Here is a 16259-nt window from a genome sequence, read left to right on the forward strand (position 1 = left end):
CCTAAAATGCAAGCCTTGTTTCAGAAGCCAGGAGGAGGCGGCATCTCGAACGGGGCCAGCAGGGTTGAGAGCTGAACTAGGCTCTTAGTTTTACCCGGGAGGCTGGACGTGGCTGCGGCAGTCGGCAAGGGCAAGCCATCACCACGAGGATCTGTGTTGTTTTTGGCACTTTACAAGAAACGTTGTTTTCACAAGACCTAAGAGTTTTGTCCAGGAAGAGAGGAGAGATCATCTGGTACCATCCGGGCATTTCTGCTTTCCCCTTTTCTTTGTTTTCCCCGAGCTTAGTGTGTAGTCTGTACACCCTGCTCCTAAGCCTTAAAGAGCAAAACAGTATGGTGGGCTTTTTGCGCACTTGTTGGAAACATCTGGAACGTGCCACTAGGTTGCATACCATGGGCTTTATTTACAAACAAGTGTGTGAGATAAACCATCTTAAAAAAAAAAAAAAAAAAAGACCTCCTACAGCTGCATCCTACGGTTCGCGTGATCCCAGGTCTGTATGGACTGCAGAATCCCGCCCGTCCCATTCGCCCAGACTGGTAGACTGAGAAACACATGGGACTTGCCCTTCTAAGCACAGCAGGTCCTTCCGATGGACCAGGCCCCGGTCCCCTACTGGGGTCAGGCAGCTTCCATCAGGGCTGGGCTGTGCTGCCCCGAGGCCACAGGCTCTCACACTTTAGTTTTCTTTTTTTCATTTTCTAAAAAATTTATTTTATTGAAGTATAGTTGATTTACGATGTTGTGTTAATTTCTGCTGTACAGCAAAGTGATTCAGTTATACGTATATCTACATTCTTTTTCAGATCGTTTTCCATGATGGTTTATCACAGGATATTGAATACAGTTCCCTGTGCTCTACCGTAGGACCTTGTTGTTTATCCTTTCTCTGTATAATCGTTTGCATCTGCTAATCCCAACCTCCCACCCCACCCCTCCCCCTTGGCAACTGCAAGACTGCTCTCTGTGCGAGTCTGTTTCTGTTTTGTTCGTATGTGTTGTATTTTGGATTCCACATATAAGTGATGTCATATGATACTCAATCTGTGACTGCCTTTTTAGAAATTCAGGACTCAAAATTATTTCAAACTCCAGGTGTAAAGCACAAAGAAAACTCTGCTCTGGGGAATGCTTTTTTGGAAGAAGCCCTACAGTTTGTACTTAGGACACTGCAGGTTGAGTTTAGGGAATGAGGAAAAAAAGGACTCATAGTGATGACTTGGTTTTTTGTGCCCGTGGGTGAAGTTACGCCTCAACTAAGGTGCTTATTTTGGGATATCCCCGCTCAGAGGTTCATCTGTCACGTAAACAGTGACACTGGTAATCAATAAAAGAACGCAAAGAAACAAAACCCCCAAATAACAAAGACATTACACAAATGATTGGCTTGTTTGGTTCTCACTTTTTCCTGCTGCCCTCATACTTCATGGCCGCGCCTTCATTTTGAGGTTGAATTCTTATGGTTCTGTGATGCCAGTGAAAGATTCTGTCTGCAGAGGCTGGAGCCCCTCCAAGTGCACTGAGCTCTGCGGCTCGCCAGCTCAGGGGAGAATCCTCGATGAAAAGGGACTTTTGAGTGGGGAAGTAGATTCGGGCTTCTGCATGGGGAAGAAGTCCTCAGGGACGCTCTGTAAGCAGTGAAGGGTCGGGGCGCCCGGGGTGCAGGGTGGGTGCAGCCGTGTGTACACAGGGTCTGAGCTGCCGGTTGCCAGGGAGGGCCCTGTGTGCGCTGCAGCTGTTTCCCCCTTTGGTCTTCCATCCAGTTGACTTCCTCGTGGCGAGAGTCGTAGGAGATCAGAGAGCGATGAGTCCGTGCGTACTGCGGACCTCCTTGCCTTCTGTGGCCGGAGACGTGTATGGTGACTCATCCCCACCGAGGGGCTGGGCTGTCTGAGCCATGGTGATGGCCATGCTCCCAGCCTTGAAACCCGGAGAGCACTCTGGGCCTCAGCCTCCTCCACCAGAGTAGCTCAGAATATGATTTCAACATTCTGAAATCGACTTGAGGATGTCTTTTTAATGCTTCTGTTCTGGATATATCCCGGATGGTAGGATCCAGGGACAGGCCCTGGGAGTGGGTGAGATGCTGTCAGGGCCCCCTCCTTGTCTGGGAGGTGAAGTCACGTCCTGAGTCATGGAGGCCTTGACGGAAGGACTGGAGCAGAGGCCGGCTCTCGCCCTGGCTGGTGGGCCGCATCCTGACCTGCCCTCGGTTCAGGTCGTCCTGATGACAGTAGGTGACCTCCCGAGAAAAGACCGGGGCTCTGCCTTCCAGTGACCTGGGCTCATCTGGGGTCACTGTTGCCTCAGAAGAGGGGCTTTAAAAAAATGCCATGCCCATTAAATGAAGAAATGACACGAAGGCCGTTTTTCAGAACAGGTCAAAACCTTGCTCTGACATATTTGTGTATAATTTTCATGGATAAATACATGAAATCATCTCGTGTGAAATACTGTATAATATACTTTTAAATGGGTTGGTCTCTTTTTCTGATTTGTACCTTTTGTGTCTCTGGTTACGTTGTCACTGTCTCCTTTGAAACCAGAGCTGTTATTTCTGCCTTGACCTGGGTACATACTCCATATTCTAGGTAGCAGATGAAGGAGACATTGCAGCATTTCACCTTAAATTCCTTGACTTTTAAAATTATTTTCTTTTATCTCCTCTGTCCATGTGAATGATATTAATAAGTAGTACTTTCTGCAGGGCTTACTCTTCTCTTTTCATATTCTGTAGGTTGCTTTCATAGGCAGGACAACCTACTTTTATCCATTTTTCATAAATAATACACACTCTGCAGTTTACAAGAAGACATGTCAAGGCTAAAGCATCCTGCTGTTGGGATGATAAATACGACCAAACCAAATACGAGGAGACAGAACACGAGTTCGGAGTCTCTAATTCCTTCATTCTTAGCAGCTGGTTTGGAGAAGGTGGGGTTGACTGTGTGTGGGAGCAGAGGGCCGGAGTCCTCCTGACGACCGGCCAGGGGATGCAGGAGCCATGTTGAACCCATGAGTAGGTGTCACAATAGAGAGATGGACACAGAACTGGATACTTTGCAGATTAGAATGGAAACTAAACTGCTGACTCTGGATGGTCATCACAGTCCCCAAAGTGCTTTTCCCAAGATTATGAGTCGTTAGCCAGCACCTTGGCCACGTGAGCCACATGAGTGGCTCTGTCATTCGGTCCTGCAGTTTCATTCGTGCAAGGTCATTGCCTCCACCTCCCAAGCAAAACCGTCACATTCCGGGAGAGTGGCCTCTTTAACGGAGAGGGGGCAAGTTCTTTAATTCACAGACTTATACATTTATTGTTTTTTCCCCCCTGCTTTGGGAAATGGGACAGTGGTTGCTTAGCTTCTAAAAATTAGAGTTTATGATGAAGGGAAGTTGTTGAGGGAAAGTCTCTCTATATTAAAGAGTTAAGGATATTAACTCTTTGTTTACGAATAACTTGCAAATATTTTTTTCTACTTTGTCATTTTTCTTATAGTGCTTTTTTCCCATGCAAAAGTTTTAAAAAAAAGTTTTATGTAATAAAACCGATCAATTAAAAAAATAGAGTTTAGGTTTTTTTCTTTCATGTTTTCTTTTAAATCTTTGGGTTTTGATTTAGATTTTTGGGCAGGAGGAGGCGTATTGCTGTCTTAAGTTTTTGCTACTGAGATTATATATATATTGATATATACATATATTTCTGTTTTGAAATATTAGGAGATCTCTAGACTATTCATGAGTCTAGGGGTGAATGGGATGGGAAAAGGATACCCCCGTTCATTTGTTCTTTCAATGCATATTTCCTGAGCATTTATTACGTAGACAGCAAGATACTAGACGCAGGTGACACAGTGATGAACAGAATGTCCAAATCCTCCTGAGACAGGCTGGGACCTGGGACCCTTTGCTGCAGTGCTGGCACCCGGACAGACACCTCCTGGAGCAACAGATACTAAGAAACTATAAGGGATTAAAAATAACTGCAGGCCCGAGCAGGGGGGCAGAGTATGAACAAGATACAGAAAGGGCACAAGCCAACCGCCGCTCCTGAGGTCCCCAGGAGCAGAAGCAGGTCCTGAGCAGGGTCCCTGCACACAGCACCACCCAGGGGGCGGGCAGACCATCGGATCTGCCTCCACCCTCATCCCAGATAAGGGACCAGCCTGCTCCCCCACCCCACCCCGTGGGGAGCAAGCAAGGGCACCTGTTACTTGTTTTCATTCCCACCTGCTGCAGCCGGGGGCCCCAATAAAGCCCTGCATGGATTCCTCGTCTGGCCTCTGGTCAATTTCTATTGATTACAAAGAGCCCAAGGACCCCGGTTGGTAACACTCTGACCTGGTGGACTTTACAGTCTGGTGCGGAGAGAAGGTGACGCGCACACAGAGAAGGAAGCTGCTGGCACTCCGGGGCTGCGTCGCGGTCGGTACTGGAGGATGCGCAGAGTGGCCAGGGCACGTGCCCGCAGTTGAGAACAGGTCGCGGGGGCCTCCGCAGAGTGGCGTTGAGCTTGGATCTGAGGGCGTGGCGAGAAGGCCTGGCAGATGCAGGCAGTGTGCCTGTGCCGGATGCCTGGGGACAGCGGGGGTTGGGGGCTGGCTGGAGAGGACTGAGCTGACCGGTGGCGCTTTGTGTAGGGCTTGTTGCTTCTGTAGGGCGGGGGGGTAGAAAAGGGTGACTTAGACCTCAGTGAAGGGGGTCGGGGCTCAGATTTGGCTCTGTTCTGAAATTAGGGCTGTTAGAATTGTCTGGAGCTGGGAGTCAGTTCTAAGGAGGAAGCTTGAAGCTCTGGCCCATGGGCCAGACTGGCATGTAGGTCTGCGGCCTGTGTTTATGTCTTCAAGGCTTCAGGCGACTTGTCAGTTGCTCTTCTGGGTACCCCGGACACGTGGCTTGATTGTGACCGTGAAAGGATGTAAAAGATACAAGTTGGTGATGGGTTTCATTGTTCATATTTAATAATGATAAGCGATCAATGTGTGTGAGTTTAAGAGCAACAGAAGAGAAGAAAACAGCCTCATATTGATTTGGAAGAATCTTACCAGCTGCTTACTAGGTGGAAGACTGGACCTTTTTATTGTAACCAGAGGCGGGTTGTACTGTAATAAATTCCATCTAATAATAAATATACTTAACCGTTACCGAGTGCTTACTACACACCATGTGTTAATGCATGATTCACATACTTTGACTCCTTTAATCTTTACAAAAACCCCTGGGGGCGATGGCTAGGATTATTCCCAGTTTGAGGAGGGTGTAACCCACTTGCCCAGGGTCGCGCTCCAAGCAAGGCAGCCTGGTCCCAGGGTGCCTGCCCTTAACCATTGCATCACCCGGCCCCTAATCGCCACCCTGCTGTGTTGGAACGAGAGCTCGAATTTGGTTAAGAGCTGAGTAGACTTGCTCACATGTGGTTCCACTTTTCAAAAAAATTTTATTGGAGTGTTGGTGATTTACAATGTTGTGTTAGTTTCAGGTGCACAGCAAAGCGATTCAGTTGTACGTATACATAGATCCACTCTTTTTTAGATTCTTTTCCCACATAGGCCGTTGCAGAGTCCTTGTGCTGTACAGTAGGTCCTTATTAGTTATTTGTTTTATACGTAGCAGTGTGTGTATGTCAGTGTTCACTGCAGCACTGTTTACAACAGCTAGGATGTGGAAGCAACCAAATGCCCATCGACAGAGGCATGGATAAAGAACATGTGGCACTTGTATACAGTGGAATATTACGCAGCCATAAAAAAGAATGAAATAATGTGGTTCCACTTCTTCAATGTCTAGAAGGCACCGGGGGCCCTGAATACCCTGGAGGTTTTTCTCTCCATCATCACATTCTTGTTTTTGGGAAAGCCTGGACATTTGGGGTGAGAAGAGCCCACAGAGGAAGGAAAGGGTGGAAGTATGACTCAGTGGAGCCTGGAACTGAGCTCGAATCCTGGTTTACCCACTTGTTACTTATTCCGTTTGTTGCCTCACCTTTCTGAGTGCCCAGGTCTCCTGTTTGTAAAATTGTAAAATTAAGAACTACCTCACAGAGTAGAGTAATGAAAAGTAGCAAAATGTCTGGTCCATTGAACACATTTGACTTCCTCTGCCCATCTTCCAGGCTGGAGAGGCTGAAAATGAACATAGGGGTTTCCAAAAACAAGTTGGAAAGAATGGAGAAAAAGACCCTGATGCAGGAGGCTAGCGGAACAATGCAGTGCAGCCCCACAGCAGGACCGTAAAGAAATAATGCATGCATTTGCTCAACTCAGTGCTCCTCAGACTGGAATGCTCCTTTGAACCCTCTGGGATCTTGATAAAATACAAATTCTGCTTCAGCAGGCTTGGGGTGGGGCCTGAGATTCTGCGTTTCTAAAAAGCTGAAGGGATGCTGGTGCTGGCGGTCTGGGGACTGCGCTCTGCCCGTTACCAAACCAAACCTGGGTCCCCTTGCTCACCTCACTGCCAAGCCAAGCTACTGACACCCAGTTGTGGCCAAGGAAAGTACAGCGTTTATTGCAGGGCACCAGGCAAGGAGAGTGGGCAGCTCATGCTCAAAAGACCTGAACTCCCCAGTGGCTTTCAGGGAAGGGGTTTTAAAGGCAGCATTTGGGGTGAGGGCTGCGGGGTGCAGGTCACAGGGTGGTGTTTCCGGAATCTTCACCATCAGCCTTCTGGTTCCAGCCAGTCTGGGGTCTAGTGCTTGCTGTCAGCATGTACTCACCGTCCACCGCCTGGGCAGGGGTCTTAGTTTCTGCAGCACAACTCAAAGATGTGTGTCCGATTGTTCTGTATATCCCTTGGGGAGCACCTCGGACTCTGATCACTCAACTATTGTTTAAGCTAACATTACTTTTCTTGTTTCACTGCTTTTCTTTTGTTTCAGCATGCCCTCCCTTCCCTAATTAGTAACTGCTTGAGTCTGCTCTTGGGAACTCAAGGAAGGTCTAGGAGACTAAAGCCTTTTTCTACAAACAAGAAACAGGGGACATGGAGGGGGGTTTGTACCCAGGAGGGCCCCGCAGGGTCCTGCTCAGTTTCATGGCTAGCAAGGACTTATCAAAATAGGTTTCTGAAGTACATGGGGAGTGATACTGGTTGATCTTCAGGTCAATATCAGGAAAGCATTCTCCAGGGGCATCTCAGAGGTGAGGTGAGCTGTATCCCAGGGGACCCTTCCCCAGTCACTGCTGATGCTCTGGGGGTTGAGCCAGACTCACACCTCACCTGACCCACTGGTACGGGGTAACCTCGCCTAGAAGCGGTGGAGCCTTTAAGCGTTGTTGGCGGAGATAGTTTGAGTCTCTCTGGACGGTGAGACCAGCAAGCCCAGACGTTTTAGCGGGAATTCACTCTCTGTGAAGATGATCAGATGAGATGCTGTTAATATTTGCTGTAGCCTTGTGATAGGTCTTTAAATCAGACACTAATTCCAGCTGAAAGCGGTACTCTGAGATCTGTACCGTGTCTCTTTAACACAAGTTACTAAACTGAAATCTCAGAGTTTCCTAAGAGTTTTAAATGGAAACTATTCATAGTCATATCCACATGTTTGCTCTGTGATCACAGTGTTGTAGTTACACCCCCCACCCCCCACCCAGGATCCACGTGCCGGCTGTGCCTTTAATTTATTGTTACCAGTATTTTTTGCCAGGTTTACGTCATGGTAATGCGTGCACTTAATGTTTCTCAGAAGTTTTCAGACTTTAGCCTTCTAGAAATAGAAATGGATAGCCCATTGTGATGGAACAGAAATACCTTCTTCATTCCTCAGTTTTCACACAGCTGTACTGTTACTAGAAAAAAGTGCCTATTTATGGGAAGTGTGTTTTCTCTCCTCCTGCGGAATCTTAAATTTTCAAGTATTTCTGGAGCTGTCACCTGTTAAATGATAGTGATCTTAGGCTTTGTAGATATTTTTCTCAGGAGAGAAGATAAGCTAGAAAAATAAAGTACATAAGACGTTGGGAAAACGTCACAGATTTTTTGAATCCTGTTTGCATTGCACCCGGGACCCACCTCTTCTGGCCAGGCCTCAGGAGGACCAGTGAGCACACGGGAATGGCATGTTTTTATACTCGTGTAAATAAGATCCTGTATACTCTGCCCTGGGCACATGCAGGCGGCCCTTTTATGGTCAACCAGGGGTTTTCCCTCTGGTCTTCAGGCTGACAGTGGGGCTGGGAGCTGGAGTGTGTTTCTGATACCACCCGTAGGAACGGTTTCACAAGCTGGTCCCCTTTTGTAAGATCTTAGAAATGGCTTTGTGTTGCTTGCCTCAGCTGTTAGCTGATCTGGAACGAATGAAGGGATTTATGCAGAAGGACAATATTTTTTGTTTTTGTTTCTTTCAAGCTCACCTCTCTTCCTGTTCAATTTTTAGCTTTGTTAATAGGTTCTGCTTACAAAATAGGCAGTGTCACCTTATTATTTTAATCGTAACTTGTTCTGCTCAGAATGGCTAGTGTTCCTTCCAGGAACAGATGGTATTACTTTGTCCCTTGAGTAACGTCCACACTTGTCTTTGAGGAGGGATCTCGTGTATTATACACCCAAGGAGATTACTAACCAGCGTGAAAGGACAAAGGGTGAGTGATTTTAGGAAACACTATTGCGCAAACCCATATTTGATATTTTCTTTGGATTTGACATTATTTTTTAAAAGGAAATAATATCAACGTAGATCATAATAACATTATTTAAAAACTGATGCATCCTCGAAAATGATAGAACCTACGAGAAACCACACTCCTTCCCTCAGCACAGTTGTCCTTGGAAAGATGGTTGCGTGTCCAGCTTTAAATTCAAGATGTTCTCTAGAATTACAGCATAGAGTCTGTGGAGAGGCAGTAAACATCCATGCCTGTGGCTCCTTCATCCTGTCCAGTTTCTCATTTGTAAGGGACCACTTCATTTTCAATCATTGTCTACAAGTTGCTCAACGGCTTGGAAAACATTTGAAATAGCACGACTTATAAACTGTGTACGTTGTTATAGAAGAGTTCTACCCCCTCTTGTCTTGTGCTCACCTCATAGATCTGTGCCACCCTTCAGATCCCAGTTCAGCTCTCCCTGTGTCTGCTTGGCCTTCCCCCTTAGTTCACGATTCAGTACTTACCGAGCGCCAACCGGATGCTGAACCATTGGTTCTCTGACTTCTTGGTCTCAAGATCCTCGTATCCATGTGAAAACTATGGAAGATGCCACAGAGCTTTTGTTTGAAGGGGTTACATCTATTGATGTTGATCATATTCGAAATTAAACTGAGGAAGCGTCAACATACTTATTCACTTAGAAGTAACAGTGATAAATATTAACATGAACATATTTTATGAAAAAAATCATTGTTTTTCCAAAGCAAACACAATGGGTAGGAAGTGTGTTGTTGTTTTACATTTTTAAAAAATCTAGTGTCTGGCTTGCAGGAAGACAGGTGAATTCTCATATCTGCTTCTGTGCTCAATCCGCTGAGATATTGTGCATCAGGAAAGCATGACTCAGGAAATAACCTCAGGAAAATATGACTGCACGTTTGTGGGAAAATAACTTTGATCTCACAGACCCCTCAAAGGTTCCTAGAGCACACTTTGAGGACCTCTGTGTCAGCCGCAGGTATAGACTGGTACACAAAAAGAGACTCTAGTCTTGGCTTTTGTGGACCTAAGTACAGTTTATTCTCATAGTAGGTGCAATTTTTCTTTTTAATTATTATTTTTCATTCTCCCACTACAGTGAAGTCTCCAAAAAGACTTCTTGTTTTTGATTCTTACTTATGGGTTTATTTTATTATTAAACATTTCTGGGGTGAATGGATAGAATCAACTGTTTATGGTGTTGAATGTACCCTTTCTAACCCCATATTGAGGGCATGTGTTCTATTAGTATAGACATGACCCCAGATCTTAGACCCCAGGCCGGCTTAAATCTCCCTGGATGAAGTGCTATACTTTTTAAACTTTTTCAGGATACTTGGAAATAGATGGAGTTAGTTGACCCTTGAACGACACAGGTTTGTACCGCACAGGGCCACTTATACACGGATTTTTTTCCATAGTAAATAGACAATACTGCACAATCCAAGGTTGGCTGAATCTGAGGATACGGAATAACCGAGGATATGAAAGAACTGTGGACTCGGAGGGCTGACCGCAAGTTATCCGTGGATTTTCAACTTCACAGAGGGTTGGGGTCCCTAACCCCCGCTGTGTTCAAGATTCAGCTGCACTAAAGTACTTAGGAAGGAAATGCTCCTTTCAAGTTTGTAAATAATTGATTTTATGTAATAAGATGGTTTCCTTTATAGTTCCTTGACTACAGCCAGTAGTTGATTCTTTAAGTATATATTTCTGGTATTTCACATTGTTCAGCATTATAAAAACCTTTCATCTGTGAAGAATCTACCTGAATTATTGTTACTTGGTTCGGATATCATGAGGAAATTAGAAACTCAGCTCTTCCTTTTTTTTTTTCTTTCATGTGATTATCAGTAAAAAGCTGTACAGCGTCCTGCAGTGACACGGGTACAACTGTTTACCAGTTTCCAGGACTTTCTTTCCAGTAAGTCACTGACAGTTTCATATATTGTAAACCCTCTTGGTATGGTTCCATCTTTATTCTGTGTCCAGTGAACGTGAAACTGGTATCGGGTTGACAGTTTTCTATCACAAGGGCAATATCTAAGAAGTAGTTTGTAGGGGAAGGATCAAAGTTAGGAATCAAAATTATTGTACAAGACGTGCTTAGAAGTAATATGTCTTAGAAGAATATGTTAATTTGGTCTCTTCTGATGACACATCAGTGTCATAATGTTTTTTTAATTTAATTTTTATTGGCATACAGTTGATTTACAATGTTATGTTACTTTCATGTGTACAGCAAAGTGATTCAATTATACATATACAAGTATATATTCTTTTTCAGATTCTTTTCCCATATAGGTTATTACAGAATATTGAGTAGAGTTCCCTGTGCTATACAGAAGGTCCTTGTTGGTTATCTATTTTATATACAGTAGTGTCTGCATGTCAATCCCAATCTCCCAATTCATCCCTCCCCACCCTTTCCCCTTTGGTAACCATGTTTGTTTTCTGTGTCTGTTCCTGTTTTGTAAATAAGTTCATTTCTATGATTTTTTTTTTTTTAGATTTCACATATAAGTGATATCATATATTTCTTTTTCTCTGACTTACTGCGATAATCTTTAGTTCCATCCTTGTTGCTGCAAATGGCTTTATTTCGTTGTTTTTTTATGCCTGAGTAATACACACACACACCCCCCTACATCTCCTGTATCCATTCATCTGTAGATGGACATTTAGGTTGCTTCCATGTCTTGGCTGTTATAAATAATGCTGCAGTGAACACTGAGGTGCGTGTATCCTTTCGGATTATGGTTTTCTCCGGATGTGTGGATATATGCCCAGGAGTGGGATTGCTGGGTCATATGGAAATTCTATTTTTAGTATTTTAAGGAACCTCCATACTGTGTTCCACAGTGGCTTCACCAGTTTACATTCCCACCAACGGTGTAGGAGGGTTCCCTTTTCTCCACACCCTCTCCAGCATTTATTGTTTGTAGATTTTTTGATGATGGCCATTCTGACTGGTGTGAGGTGATACCTCATTGTAGTTTTGATTTGCAATTCTCTAATAATTAGCAACGTTGAGCATCTTAACGTTTTTGTAAGGTATATTATTTAAACAAGCCATGATCTAACTATGCCACAATAAAATTTTCTCTGTATATTCTCTTTGGTTCATAATACAATTCTGAAGTGAATTCCTCATTCCCATGTAAATGAAAAATGTGTTTTCTTATCTTGGAGATTTATATAGACTCATCTTTTCAAGCCCTCTTTTTATGAGCCAAATTTTATTTTTCAGGTTTATGAGAGAAATTCCAGGAGTGAGAGTAGGCCTTGCCGGTGATGGGGTTTTCTTTCATGTAGAGATGAACTTGCTTGTTATTTCTTGTTTCTACGTCTGACTCACTGAGTTATTTTTCTACTGAATTCACTTTGTTCATGATGTCAGCATTACAAGTTTACACACATGTTGTAGAATATAATTTAAGATACTATTTGGACCAGAAAAAACATAGCTTTCAAGTGGTGATATAGGTTGGACTGTGGTGTGTGGCTGGCAAGCTTTGAGCCTAAAGAATGAAGACATGTAAATTAAATATAAAAAGATCTTCAGTTAATTCATAAAGCAGGCCTAGACTTTATTGATCCAGAGGCTGAGAGAGAAGCCAGCGTCTTCTGAGGCTGAGTCGCAGACAAGGTCACAGCATCCTGGGTGAGGGCAGTGACCTCTGACCTGCCGTTCTCCTCCCACCGATGTATCTAGTCCATCTGCCTACTAACACGTCTCCCTTTTGCCTTTTGGAGAAAATCCACATTCCTTAGCCCGGATTGCAAATTTTTCAATGTAGTCTTTTCTCTTTCGCTCCCCACCTGGCATTTAGCTGTTGGTCCTACCCAGGAATCACACTGCGGCGAGGAAGCAGTCCTATCTCCTCCCAAGCTCCGCCCTCTTTCCTGAGATGCTTTCACGATAGCCCGCAGTTCTGCATTGCCTGGTCCAGGAAGCCTCCCCGGAACGTTTTAGCTATGTTACCTGCTTCTCCTTGCTTTCATGAATATTGGCCACCTGGTTACTAAAGTGAATTTTGGTGTGTCACCTTCCATTTTTTTATGGTGCGTATTTACAGATCTGTTTTCACAAAAATGGACTCTTAGGATCCAGCTGCTTTATAGTATGATTTTTCACGCAATAATAAAATACCATGGATATAAAATATTAGTTGACAGCATTATTTTGTTCACGATATACTGGCCCTTTCAATTCATGTTTTATAATTCCTTTAGCCAGTTTTCTGTTGAAAAATTTTGACCCAATTTTTGGTGTCTCTGTAAGCAGTGATGGGATGATTATCCTTTTTAGCTCCATCTTCTTTTAAAACACTTAAAAGCAGTTTCTCATTTTGCATAGCGTAATTTTAGTACTGGTAAAGTTGAACGTTTTTTTCTTTCTTTTAAGTTTAATTTGTGGTCATCTGCATTTCTCTCTTGGTGACTACGTCTTCATACCCCCGGTCTATTTTTGTGTTGGTCAATTTCTTTTTCTCATTATGCATAAGAATATGTTTACAATGAAGAGTTTAATGCATTGACACCTCTCTAGTGAATATGTTCCCTAGCTTACAGTTTGCTTTTCGATTTGAGCGCAGAAGATAAAGAACAGGTAATTGAAGAGATCTTTTTAACAATGGCGTTTATCTTTTTCTCTGTGTTGGAAATATGAATAAAACACTGGGTTCCTTTTATTCAGGAATCAAAGCTGCCGGTGCTGATTGTACTAAACCCATGTCAGGCTCCTTACCCGCGTTTCTTTTTGGCTGAAGACTCTGCTTTTCTCTCTCTTCTTGGGGAGACCATCGGCCACTTGGTCTTTGGGGTTTGTTGCTCCACCAGACTGGCTGCATTGAATGACATGTTGGAATTTAACCCCCCAATTTTTCTTCCTTTACTGTTCCTGAAGGCAAGAACGGAGGCTTTCTGAGTTTGAAAGGTTTTATTTTTAGTTACAAGCATTTGGTAAGTAAAACGGTTATGACTGTATATAAACCTACTATAATTGAGTGTTATAGTACCCAGAGTACTCCGGGACCCAGAGTACTTTGTTGAGGGGATAAATGAAGTTCAGGGGGGCTCCTGGCTTCATTGCCTGCTTTGAGACAGCAACTCCCGAAACCTTCTCTCATAAGTGCTTTTGGACCTAAGACATCCTTTCCCCCCCGCCGCCCCGGTCATAGTCCCTGATTGACAGAACTTGCGCCCCAAGAGCGGACAGCCTAGTGGTGGCCAAATAACAGCTTTGGTGAAGGCTGGGCGCCCATCCAATAACTCTGCCAAGTGCAGGGGTTCAGACAGATTATGTGGGAGAACGGGATTTGCACTTGAGACCGAAATAGAGTTTTTGCATCCATCACTGGGTCCTTAAACAGCCTGACCTGTTTAACCTACCAAGTCAGGGAGGTGGGCCCTTGTGGAAGGGGTTTGGAAGGAGATGCCCCTGTGGCTGGAAGGATCCTGGCAGGAAACAGATGGAAACTTTAAATATAACAACAAACCCATTCTATGTTAACCTAAATAACGTAATTTCATGAATCATAAAATTGCATTTTCCAAAGAAAAATTTTATTGATAGTGCTAGAATTCTGTCACGTTTTTGCCTATTTCTTTAACGTCTGGCCTGTTGGAAGACAGCTGGGTGTTCATATCCGCGTCTGCACTCGGTAGGTTGTGGTATCGGGTCCCGTTGCCGTTGGCAGAGTTCATTGCACACGCGTGACAGAGAGAGTGAGAAAAAGGCAGAATGCATGTTAATATGATTATGAAAATAATCGTGAGCTCATGGACCCCTGAAAGGCCCTTGGGGACACGAAGGGGTGCCTGGACCACATGTAGTGAGCCTCTAATTTGAGGGCAGGGGTTTGGCGCATCAGAGAACAAATGCACAGCCAGGACTTGAACTTCAAGGCGGGGACGAGAGGACATCAAGGGCTCAGCCTTTTCTTCTTCTGCCCTCTGAACTTGGGCCAGTGCCTAGTCGACCAAACCCGGCCAGATGCCGGAGGGCAGGGGCGCCTGGCCTGGTGGCCTCTGCAGGTCAGCACCCGAGGGAGGGCACAGGACGGGGCGGGAAGGGTGCGTCGTGAGGGAGGAGAGCCAGGGCATCCCCTGCCTCTCTTTGCTTGCCGCACCGGAGGATAAAATAAGGAGAAAAGAGCAAAAGGGCTCAGGGCTGGGCTTCGTAGGTCACAGAGAGAGGCCGGAAGCTGTCTGTTGGTTTTGTTTTAAAGACACAGTAAGACACTTACGAGGGAAATTCATAGTATTAGTGCCTTCCCCTCCCTTAGTGGCTGAGTGGCTCCCTTAAGGCTATTAATGCCTTCCCTTCCCCAAGGGGAAAGAGTCGAAGGGGCGGGTGGGGAAGAGAAAGGCCGATGCCGAATCCGGCCTCTGTACCCAAACTAAATCTCGGAGACAGAGCTTTGGGTGAAGTAGAGAAGAAGAACAGCTTTATCGCTTTGCCAGGCAGAGGGGGCCGCAGCGGGCTCCTGCCCTCAAAACCGTGTGTCAGGACCTGCGGCGGTAGTGCGGAGGTTTATCGTCGCGGTTCAAAGAGGGCGTGGTCAGCTCGTGGACGTCCTTCTGATTGGTTGGTGGTGAGGTAAGTGGGAGTCGGCCTCATCAATCTTCTGGTTCCAGCGGGTCTGGGGTCTGCGTGCTTGCGGGCAGCATGCTGTGTTACCTGTTAACTTCTCCCACCTGGTGGGCGTCTCCGTATCTGCAGAACAGCTCAAAATATTGTTCTGTGCATCCCTGGAGGGGGAACCGGGACCCTGGCCCCAGGGTCTCTGCATCCCCTCCCTTCCCTGATTAGCGACTTTCTGAACCTGCCCGCTGGAACTCAGGGAAGGTCCTGGAGGCTGGATGAAGCCTCTTTCCTGTCATCAAGAAAACAGGGGACGCGGAGAGGCTTTTGTGCCCAGGAGCCCTACGGGGTCCTGCTCGGTATCAAGACCTGAAGTGGGGTGGAAATCGTCTTCGAAGGGCTCCACTGGCCCCATTCTGACTTAATTCTTGAGACACAGTCAAGGCTCAAAGTTGAAATACCCTCAAGGGAAACAGTTCACATCCTGAACAAAACAAAGATACTTTTTGAAACTCAGCCTATGGAGGTGATGGGCCACTTGATGGATTTAACTACTAGACACATCGGGCCGTGCTAAGGAATTGTATAGCAAGCAAACGAGTGTTGCCTGATTCCAGCCAGAGACCGGTAATTTATATTTTAATATTAACCTCCAGTGACAGGATGTTTGTGTATTTTACATAATTTGAAAAAGAATGACGCAAATTTTGTTTGTATTTTAATGTTTTACGAAGTGTGTACTTGACATTTTAATTTCCTTGAGAGCGAGGGGCTGTGTTCTTTAATTGTGCACTGCTGTTGCTTAACATGAGATCTAGCGTATACATACCGTCAGTTATCGTCATCCGTGGTAGTTATGTTGTGTGAAGTCATTGCAAACGTGCATTAGCGAATACCAAACCATCGCCCCTACAGGAAACGTAGGATCAGGTTCCCATGAGCCCCTGGTCACATTTCCTTCAGCCCGTCACCTCATATACCCGGTTTTATGTGTGTTTCTGTTTAAAGACACCTTATTTGATCTGTATTGTTGATTCAGGACG

General features: G+C 45.1%; 1 protein-coding gene across 3 annotated transcripts in view; it reads left to right on the top strand.

Annotated features, from left to right (window-relative positions):
* The window catches only part of PDGFC (platelet derived growth factor C), a 217851-nt gene that overhangs the window by 30226 nt on the left and 171366 nt on the right, over positions 1–16259 (top strand). The window contains exon 1 of one of the 3 annotated variants that reach the window (XM_060299889.2): positions 10494–10551. The exons of the other annotated variants lie outside the window; for them this stretch is intronic. The gene's annotated coding sequence lies outside the window, so the exon portion shown is untranslated. Of the gene's footprint in view, positions 1–10493; positions 10552–16259 lie in introns of those variants that run through there. 3 annotated transcript variants of the gene reach the window in all.

Source organism: Globicephala melas, chromosome 5 (assembly GCF_963455315.2).
Source record: "Globicephala melas chromosome 5, mGloMel1.2, whole genome shotgun sequence".
NCBI lineage: Eukaryota > Metazoa > Chordata > Mammalia > Artiodactyla > Delphinidae > Globicephala > Globicephala melas.